At 42.9% G+C, this 10,186-nt stretch overlaps 1 long non-coding RNA gene across 1 annotated transcript; it reads left to right on the top strand.

Annotated features, from left to right (window-relative positions):
- Positions 1-4,011: 4,011 nt before the first annotated feature.
- On the top strand, positions 4,012-8,260 carry LOC118122083. Its single transcript, XR_004698430.2, has 2 exons — positions 4,012-4,150; positions 5,329-8,260. It is a non-coding gene; the product is annotated as an uncharacterized LOC118122083 (long non-coding RNA).
- Positions 8,261-10,186: the final 1,926 nt, after the last annotated feature.

The raw sequence follows: 10,186 nt of genomic DNA, 5'->3' as shown, positions 1-10,186 counted from the left end.
CTCTGATGCAAATTGTCAACCACTTTTGTCTTGTTCATACACAAATGTGCTGAATCTCCAAACTGAGCAGGATTTGGAAAAAGGAAAAAGTGATTTGCTGGCATATGTCGGACAGTGGTGGTGTTTTGGTTTCTTCTCTATCTCTGGACGAGAGCTTCTCATGTTCAAAAATATTGGTCAAATTGTGTTTTGTTTCTGAGATGAAGCAGTGTTCCCTCTGAACAAAGAAAGTGTGTATGGATGACACATGCCCGTTTTCTGTTTGTTCTCTGTTTTGTTTGAACTCATATATTCAAATGGGTCAGACGGTTTTCTACCTGTTTTGGCAAAAAAAAGAAACCTAAGAGTTTAGGCTGCTCTGCTTCTCGCCCCACGTCACATACAGTCACTAATGTTGAAGGTTGTTTCTTTTTCCGTAATTCCCCTTAGCTTCATTTGTTCATTACATCAGATTAATTAAGAAGTGTTAAAAAGATTTACTTTTGGTAGCTACATATACCTATTTTTTACCTCATTTATTGATTTACTTTAGTGAGTAAATGAAAAGTGATTACGATCATTTTCTCCTGATATTTAGAAGCCTATGTTACCAATTTGATGTTGGTTAAAAAATAAATTATCACTCACTGCTTAGGTTTACAAATATATGCAGTTATATAAAATATACTAACAGCATGGATAATTAGTATGGTACATATATATATATATATATTGGGAATCATTTTATAATGTGTGTTAATGAAGCTTCTTGTGCTTTGTGCACAGCTTCTGGAAGTAATTTAATCAATTGGAGAACAACAGTTGTAAAGTTTTAGACTAGGATCCACACATGCAGAGTTTTATGGCTTTAAAACCACCTACATTGTTAAGACTTTTTATTGTTGTAATTGTTATTATTTAACTATTCCATTTTTTTCTCTTTAGAGAAAGAATTTCACAGTTTATAGATCCGCTCAGATTAACTGCAGTGCATGTTGGACAATAAATTTATATAATTTATGTGTTTTATCACAGACCCACAAATAAAAGAACATTATCATATGAAATACACATAAAAAATACACATTCTAATTAATATACATCATTAATTCATGTACAACAAATATGGTTGGTTTCTCTGCTTTGCTGCCACATTAAATGAAAAGAAAAACTAAAGAGAACTCTTAATTGAGTTATTTTAAGTACATTTGTGTTGTTTCCGCTGATGAAATAAAATTAAAGACATGAATCTCTGACCTTAATTTTAATCATGACTCGTAGCTGAATTATATACATTTAATACATTAAACAACACAATTATTAGAACTTAACAGTATGCGTGCTGTTCAACAAGACTACTTGAGTGATTTTTACCAAATTATGCTCACCATAAATTTAGGCATGATCAGTTGTGTCCAATAAGAAATTAGGCAAAATCTTTTACAGTGTAAAAATCTGACTTAAAAGCGTTTTTAAAAGTTCTGTAAATAGTTTATTTAAAACTATTTTACTTCCTTGTTTCTCAAGGCCACAGAGTTCCAAAGTCTCGCCCAGCAGAAAAGATACAAGTGAGGAGTTTTCTGTCACTCTCGTTTGGGGCAAAAGATTCTAGCAAACAACGGTAACTGCTGAGTAAATAGTTCAGGCTTATTATTGTGAAATTACCATCTTATGTTGATACATTTTAACTTGTATCTGCTTCTGTCCTCAACTCAAAATCAACTCAGAAAACAGTATTTTAACTCTCTAAAATTTGACTGAAAATGAAGATCACCTTTTACAACTGTTTCTGTACAACATGATACTATTTATTACACATATGTTATGCATGCACAGGTTACACACAATTCTCATTCGACTCCAGCTACCACGAATATAATCTTGTGAACTGTTCTCTCACACACACACACACACACACACACAGAAAGATGCGGGGCACAGGTACTCACGGATCAATTCTAAACACACTTTTCAAGTCCAACAGTTTCACATGTTCAGCAGAAAGTTAAAATATATTCCCCAAAAAAGCATAAAACCATGAGATCTTTAATGGACAGACGGTCCTGACTGTGAGGCATTAAAACGTGTTTGACTAGCAGCTCTGAGCTTCTTTGTTGCTGGATTTGCCCAGGCTCATGACTCAGTATTGCTCATCGTGTAGGAGATGGTTTTGCCCGCCATTTCTCAAAACAGTTTCTCTCGCTCTTTGTTCTTGCCTGTTTGCTTTTATCTGCTGAGCCCATGTGTTTCTCAAGTGTTATCTGAAATTTTATTTACACGCACAAACCCACATGTGGATTTTCATCCAGGTTGTGTATTTTTAAATGAGTTTAGTGAGTTTCTGAGGTGTGGAGATGTGAGGAATTTTTCTGAAGAGGGGGATGGGAAAAGTGGAGGCTTTGTTTCCCTCCCAAAAAAAAAAACTGTTGCTTGATTTTTGATACGTGAGTCCTGAACATATTCTATTGTGTCATTTAAAGCATGGCCCATCTGTTAGACTTCCTGTCTGCTTTACGTACGGTCACATGTGAGATATCATTACCTGGTATACAGTTAATCATTAATCAAAGGTTTCCTTGTTGTAATCTCATTTAACACAATCAGGTATTTTTTTTCTCACCACAAGATATGTGTGTATGTGTGTGTGTGTGTGTGTGTGTGTGTGTGTGTGTGTGTGTGTGTGTGTGTGTTGGTGAGGACGGAAATTACTTTTCTCCATCAGAGAAAGTTACCAGCCCTAAACTCAACCGTATGTGACATGACTGCCCACGCAAACCTGCGCTCAGATCTCTGATGTGTCCCAGGGCTTTGATGATGGCCCCCGGGACACGAACAAAAGACATAAAAGTGGAGCATAAAGGTGGCTTTGAAACAACAGCTCAGGGGATGTAATTATCAGTGTATAGCCACACAAAAAAGAGAATAAGTGAAGGTCTTTAGTATGTATTTGTTTAGTGATTAATCACTAACTCCAGTCCAGGGATGGGCCACTGATTCGCTCTTCTAGGGCATTCTCCGCAGTCTCTCGCGTCATTTTTTTCTTTGAGTGTGTGTGTGTGTGTGTGTGTGTGTGAGGTGGGTGGGTGGGGTGGGGGTTCAGTAGTGTGCTTGTAGTTGGTGGCTAAATCTTGTAAAGGGTTTCCTAATATGGGCCGTCTTACAGGAGCGCCCTCCCCCTGTGGGCCATCCCCCCAGGTCCCAGCCAGTGATGACACAGTTTGGGTACGACTCACTTCCTCATTAATTGGCTGAAACCAGTTCTTACAGGAACCGCCTGTGATAAATGTGGGAGTTCTGAGAAGTCATTCATTTCTCCTCGCTGCAGCGGCAGAGGAGGCACTGCAGGGGAGTTGAACGAGTTCACCGATGTGTGTGTGTATGTGTGAGGGTGAGCGAGAGGGGAGAGAGAGAGGAAGCCGAGTATGTGTGTGAGAGGAGAGGAGAGCGGGAGAGTGACTACTGATGCCGAGGCTGCCGTGTGAGGACCAGCCAACTTTTATTTATGCTTTTCTTCTTTTTTTAATTTTCTTTTTCTTTTGACTCTTTTGGTTTTGAGCACAACTATTTCCTGTGGCCGTGGTACAGTCTGTACTTTTTCTCTGTGTCTGTTTGTGTGTGTGTGTGTGTGTGTGTGTGTGTGTGTGTGTGTGTGTGTGTGTGTGTGTGTGTGTGTGTGTGTGTGTGTGTGTGTGTGTGTGTGTGTGTGTGTGTGTGTGTGTGGGGATGAGCAGTGAGGGGATCGCACTCGTTGCTCTCTCCGTCCTTCTCTCTTCTCGGGGAGAGGAAGCAGGGGAGAGCGACACAGTACAGGAGATAGGACAGCATGCCTCCCTTTGTTGCTGCCCTTGGGCTGGTGAGTAACAATGATGTGACGTGATTTGCGCCCCCCCACCACCACCCTCCCCTCCCTCCCTCTCTTCCTCCATCCCCCTCCCCTCCTCCTCCTCCCTCTTTCTCTCTTCTTCCTTCCCTCCCTCTTTCCCTCCTTTTCCTCCCCCACCACCCTCTCTCTCTCTCTCTCTCTCTCTCTCTCTCTCTCTCTCTCTCTGTGTGTGTTGGTGGAGGCAGATCTGTTCCACTGCTGGGTGCGGCACTGCAGAAGCCCTTCAGGGAGCACTTGGAGGCCCAGAAGGCCAAGCTGCACCATCGCGCCGGAGAGGGGATCCCAACTGTAAGTACAGGGGCCTCAGCCCCCAGCTCACAGCCTCTATTCATTCACATGTGCGCGCGCCAAGAAAAGAATGTGGCCCCCTTACTTTTGCCTCTTTCACTCCTTCTCCCTCCACTTTTTTTGTGTCCTTTTCTTCTCTTTATGTAAGCCTTCCTTTATATCTCTGACCCATTTTTCTCTCATGAACACACTTAATTCTGTTTTTCTTCACCTGTACCGTTTGCCGTTGAATTAAATTTACCTTAATACATATTTCTTGAACTTGATTGAATGTTTATAAGGGAAGTGTTGATGTAGATTTTTCTATAACCTGTAGTGTTAGAGCAGATTACAGCGGCTTGTTTGGGGCCGGAGTGACGGTGTAGGTTAGCGCTGCACTGGGCGGGCTGGAGGGGAGGGAGGAGAAGAGGGGCCAGTGTAGGGTCTGGCTCCACTCGCTGTATTGAACTGTACTACTGTAGCGCGGGGCGTGCTGACTCATGCTCCATCTTACCAATTGGGATTGTGTGTGTGTGTGTGTGAGAATATGGTCACTCCCCTATGTGTCACACACACATACACACACACACTTGCACTCAGTGCTCCGCCTGAACCCAGCAATGACTGTAGACCGGGGCGGGGGCCAACCCCCCCCCCTCCGCCAGTGACAATCCATCAAAACCCCCTGTCTAGAACAAAAAGAGCCAGTTGTAGCTTTCTCTTTGAAAGCTTTTTTTTTGCACCTCTCTGTTTCTCTTTCCCTCTTTCTTGCTCTAAGTGATTCATTGAAAACGTTTTTTATTTCTTTTTTACACGCGGATACAAAGGATAGACTTTGAGTTGCACAAGGACAGATTAAGGCATTTCTAGAACAATGTTCCTTTTTTCTTGTAACTTGAGCCTCCTGCAGTTACAGGAGAGAAGCAAGCCAGTTTAACTTGGTGGAGGCAGGCTGCAGGCTGGGGTCAGCGGGGGCGTTAGGAGGGAGGACTGCGGGGGCTGCCGCGTGTTTTATTACCCCTGATCTCTATCTGTCCAGCACATGGAGCTGGATCCCCACCTAGCCTACAGCATCAGGAGCAGAGGGGAGAGCAGGGTGTCGGGTGAAGGAGGGTGGCGGTGGTAGGGGGGGGGGCAGCGGTGGCCGGCCTTCACTTTACTGACCAAGCTCCTCTCTCTCTCTCTGTGGTTCCTGGCAGGAGGAGAACTGGCTGTCGTGGCTCTTTGAGAAGGTTGTGGTCATCATGGTATGCTTCTTTGTCTGCTCCATTGTCAACTCCATGGCCCAGAGCTACGCCAAGCGCAGGCAGCGGGAGAAACAGTCAGAGGACAAGGCGGAGTGAAGGCCGGCCGTCAATCACGGCAGACCATCAACTTCCGAAGCTCCCACCTCTCTCCTCTCCCTCACGGCCGATACCCCTCCATTATCTGAAGCAGCATATCAGCCCCCATCGGGTTTCTCTCTTGTTATTGTAGCAACATGTTGATGTTGAACTTGGACTTCCCCTCGGTCACTTTTTAAGGCTTTTGCATTTGGTAGTAATTTCTGCGATTGTTCCCTGTAAGGTAGGTGCTTGTTGGGCTCTGTGTGAGTGTGTGTGTGGAGGCTGCTGTGTTGGTCCCATGCAGTTGGTGCTTCGAGCAGCTCCTGAGCACGTGAGAAGAAGCTGCCGGCAATAATTCTCCTCAATGAGGCCTAGATGAGCCACTGCTGGTTTTACTAGAACATCCTCCCAAGTCTCATATCTCCACAGAGTCACTTGAATTAACTTTTTCTAGTTTAAGCTTGGATATTTGTTACTTTTGATGATGTGGTGAGTGTTCTGTAAATCCAGTGGATTGTTCAGTAACCTATTTATTTATGATTTATATTTAGTTAATTTATTGATAAGATAGTCTGTATTTATTACTGTCAAGAGTTGAACAGTATTGGTTGTGGTTACTTAGGAGACGTAAATGGACTGTAAGTCATGATGTGCTCTTCTGAGCCACCTAATTTCGACACATTGTGGAGTACTAAGTCAGCTGTACATGTTAATGAATGTTTCACAGTGTCTGTGGTGCTTTGTGTGTGCGCAGTAAAGCACATTTTGGTAGTTTTGGTTGAGAAATGAGAAATCGGCCATGAATCACCCTGCTTGTCCCTTTGTCTGCCCTTATTGTTCTGCTTCCAGGAAGAGAGCACATGAGTCAGCCTGAAGCTACTTTACCAGATGCAGCCATATATTGAATCAGATCTACGACTGTGTGTGTGTGAGACAAAGAGCAAGACAGAGATAGTAGGTTGTGTTTGCGTGGCTGCCAAATTTGTAGCTCTCTTTTATCTTTTATGGATTAGAGCAGATTGTGCTCCACTAATAGACTGAGAGTCTGCCGGGAAGTGGTAGTGAGGCAGATCGTAGGTGCTCGCTCGAACTCAGACAGTCTGTGTCATGGTAAGTGTTTTTCTTTGTCTCCAATTCTCCACCGAGCTTTTTTTTTTTTTTATCCTTTTCACCCACGATGAGGACAGAGAGCTCATGTTTGACATCACATGAGCAGCTCCTAACACAGCAGCATTTTATATGATCCGTGTTCCGTTATTTTTACCTTTTTTTGCTCGTGGGACGACATCAGCCGGCTCTCAATATATGCACTACCCTCTTTTTTCTGTAATTGCCCGTGAATTGTGCTATTTTCTTCTCCGTCTCTGTACCGCTGCTGTGCTATGCTGGACTGAGCGCAGTGGGCGCTAGAGCAGGCACAAGCGGGAGGGGGGAAAAAAAGCCTCAAGCGCACAGTGAAAAGCGTCTGTGCCGTTACCTCAGCTGAACCTTCAAATGAACTCGTTGCACTGCCCCAGTCATGGAGCCAGGAGACGAATCACTCGAGTAGATTCAAAACAGAGGGGCACTGTTGAGCAGGCTGAAGCCTCCGCTCTGCACCAGCTCTAGTCCAAACGTTCACCTCTCCTTTTCTCCTGTCATGGTAAGTGGGATTAGGATTCTTTTGTTTAGCTTTTTTTTTTCATTTCTTTTGTTTCTGTACATGTGTCCGTGTGTACATGTCTCAGGCATGTCCGTCACTCTCTCGGCCTGTCAGATAGCTTATCAGACTGGTGTTGGCTGTTTAGTTTGCAAGGCGACAACAGTCTGTAGGCTGTCTGACATTTCGGGCTCTTTCATCTTGACCAGCATCCTGTTTTGTCCTCCTTCTGTTACTGTCATTGTCTCAGTTAGCATCAGTTCCCATTTAGAGGTGTGCTCTGCCGATGTCACTTCCCTTTATCCAAACCGCTTGTGAAACGTCAGAGACACGGGGCCATTGTTTATTTCCTCCTTGCTGACGCCTGTGAGGGATTTAATGTGGTTTCATGTGGGGAACTGTGTCTTCACATGTTTTGCAAATGCTGATGTCAATTGTGTACTTCTGTATTTGTACACGTGCATGTGTGTGTGTGTGCGTGAAAGTTGGCTGTGTCCACACGAATTTCCTGAGAATCCAGACGGTACACACCTTATTGCAACACATCACATTGTGACACCCAGTCCTAGGTACGGTACACGCAGTGCTCAAGCAGCTCTCCTCTTCCCTTTCACACTTCCCTCTTCTCTTCAACTCAGAACTTTCTTCTCTTGCTCAATACGCACTTTTTTGTAGGAGGCTGCAGTTTATTATAACGACTCTCCTGAGAGAGAGTTTCTTTTTTTTTTTTCTCAGGGCCACACATTGGTAATTATACAAAGCTTCAAATCATTGCTTGACCAGTGGATGCTTTTTACTGCAGAGCCTCAGTTTTATTTTAGATTATTCTTTTTTTTCTCCACCAGTGCAAAAGTGTAAAACTTTTTCCTGGTCATAAAAACAAAAATCATTGGATAACACTGGAATGGCTCGCTGGCTTAGCGAGTGTTTTTCTTGGCAGTTTCAGGATGTCCTGTTCCATAAGGGAGCCCCCTTTTAGCATGCCTGTCTGTGTGCGTGTGTGTGAGTGTGTGTGCCTACATTTGTCTAGAAAATGTGTTTCTATTTCTATGTGCAAGTGCCTGTATCTCTCGTGTATCAGTCTGTAACCGGGTCATTTTAAATGTGGATGTATGCACTGTATTTTTTCTCTGCTTTCACTATAAATAAAGTTGGTCAGAAAAAGGATTGGTGTTCTGTTCATTATGTGATAAGTCTTGATCACACCGGGCCAGTGTTGACCCACAGGCCTCCAAAGAATCTCACATGTCAGCCTGGAGCGAGGGACAAGGAGGATACTGACTCCGTCACAACTCTGATTTTCCCCGTCTAGTGTTTCACATCCAAATGGTTATCATGTTACAGATTTGCTCTCTCCATACTGACATCAGCTCCATTTCAGATTCCACATTAAGCCTTCGCTGTAAGTTGTGACACACAGCTACACTTGGGCTCTTGTAACTAATTAAACCTATATTTAAATACGTTACTCTTATATATACACACACAAGTATTTGTGTTAGTAAACCACAAGAATATGAAAGATGATTTTATAAAACAATACCTGATACAATATTTTGATCTAAATTTGGGTTAGTTGCTATGTAATTATTATGTAACTGTAATTATATTACATCATGTTTTGTTTCACACACTTTGGCAAATAAAATCATTCGATGAAACACTGAGTTAAATCCATGAAACACCTCAATAATACACGATAATACAATATTATTTTTTAAAATGTTTATATTTTGTATGATGCAGGTATTTTTGGCCTCGGATCAGTTCTTTGTGGTCTGAAGTAAAAAAATAAAAAATAAAAGAAGAAGTAACTTGACATTGGTGCGTGTGTGTGAACACAGCATGGTCTTGTGTCCTGAGGTCAGATAATGTGACCTCCGCTGTGAGACTCCTGTCGGGAGAAGTCCTGTTCCCAGAGCAGCCACACCCAGAACACCATGAAGACGACTATTTCCACCCGCCTCACCGCGCTCTCCACCCCACCCTGCCCCGGGGCTCCGGCTGAAAACCCAACATGCAAATCCTGCCTGTCCAAACAGGCTGGGCGACGGATATTCAGATAATGACACCGCTTTTATCTTTCCTCTCTTTCTCCCTCTGATCTCTCCATATGCTGTACATCTACTTCAGCTGAATCCGACGGTGCTGGTTTCATTTCTGGCACAGTGAGCCACCCACCCACTCACCCCCCGCACACACCACCTCCCTCACTGTCTCTCACTCCTCCAGTTTTCTTCCCCCTCCCTGTCAGCGGGCTAACCACCGAGGGATGCTGAAATATCACTGACTTCATCCAACACCCACCCACAAGCCCACTCTGCATTTGGTTATCCACTTAGTTCCTTTCACACTCTGTCTCATTAAATTATGCTGACCATGTGGATTTTTTTCCTCTGCTTTAAAAAAAAAAAAAAATTCTAAATCACATTAAGGTCCCTTGTTTTTGCAAGTGGCAGTCAGAGGGTCCTATCAGACCACACAGGAGGGAGCAGACCGACCGAACCACACAGCAAAAGGCGCTTAAGTAAAGGAATATTACAATTAATGGGTATATGTCACCCAGGATTACTCACTGTTTTCTTTGAGAGCACACCATTTTTAGAATGAGGGATGATACAGAATCAACTTGATGTGAGGGGGAGCTGTTGTTTGAGTTTTAGAGAGAACATGATCAAAAACTCTCGTCTGAAATGTATCTTAGTTTGTAGAATTAAATCCTGAAATGCTGAGCATCAAATATTTTTATGTCATCTAAAGTCCCCGTCCTCAAATCTGAGTTAAAGACACCTGAACATAGGAGACAGGTTGCGTGTTCTTGTTCAACCTTTGAGCCTAAAAAATATTTGCATCTACATTGTTTTGAGGGGAAGGGATAGATCTATTCAAATATCATATTTGTATATTATGAATACACATATCTAAGAATAGATAAATAGTTGTCTTTTAGTGGTAGTTGTTTTCTCAGATGAAGGTCACTGTACTTCATCCGATACAGAAGTTCTGAAAGCTAAGAAAGTGCCTTTTGAATTTAGAAGATTCAACAACTTTTTAATTTCAAAGTTGAAACAAAATGAATGGTTTTCAAATGTG

Source organism: Hippoglossus stenolepis, chromosome 15 (genome assembly GCF_022539355.2).
Source record: "Hippoglossus stenolepis isolate QCI-W04-F060 chromosome 15, HSTE1.2, whole genome shotgun sequence".
Classification (NCBI taxonomy): domain Eukaryota; kingdom Metazoa; phylum Chordata; class Actinopteri; order Pleuronectiformes; family Pleuronectidae; genus Hippoglossus; species Hippoglossus stenolepis.
The sequence above is the reverse complement of the archived record's forward strand: the minus strand, read 5'-3'. Positions and strand labels throughout refer to the sequence as shown.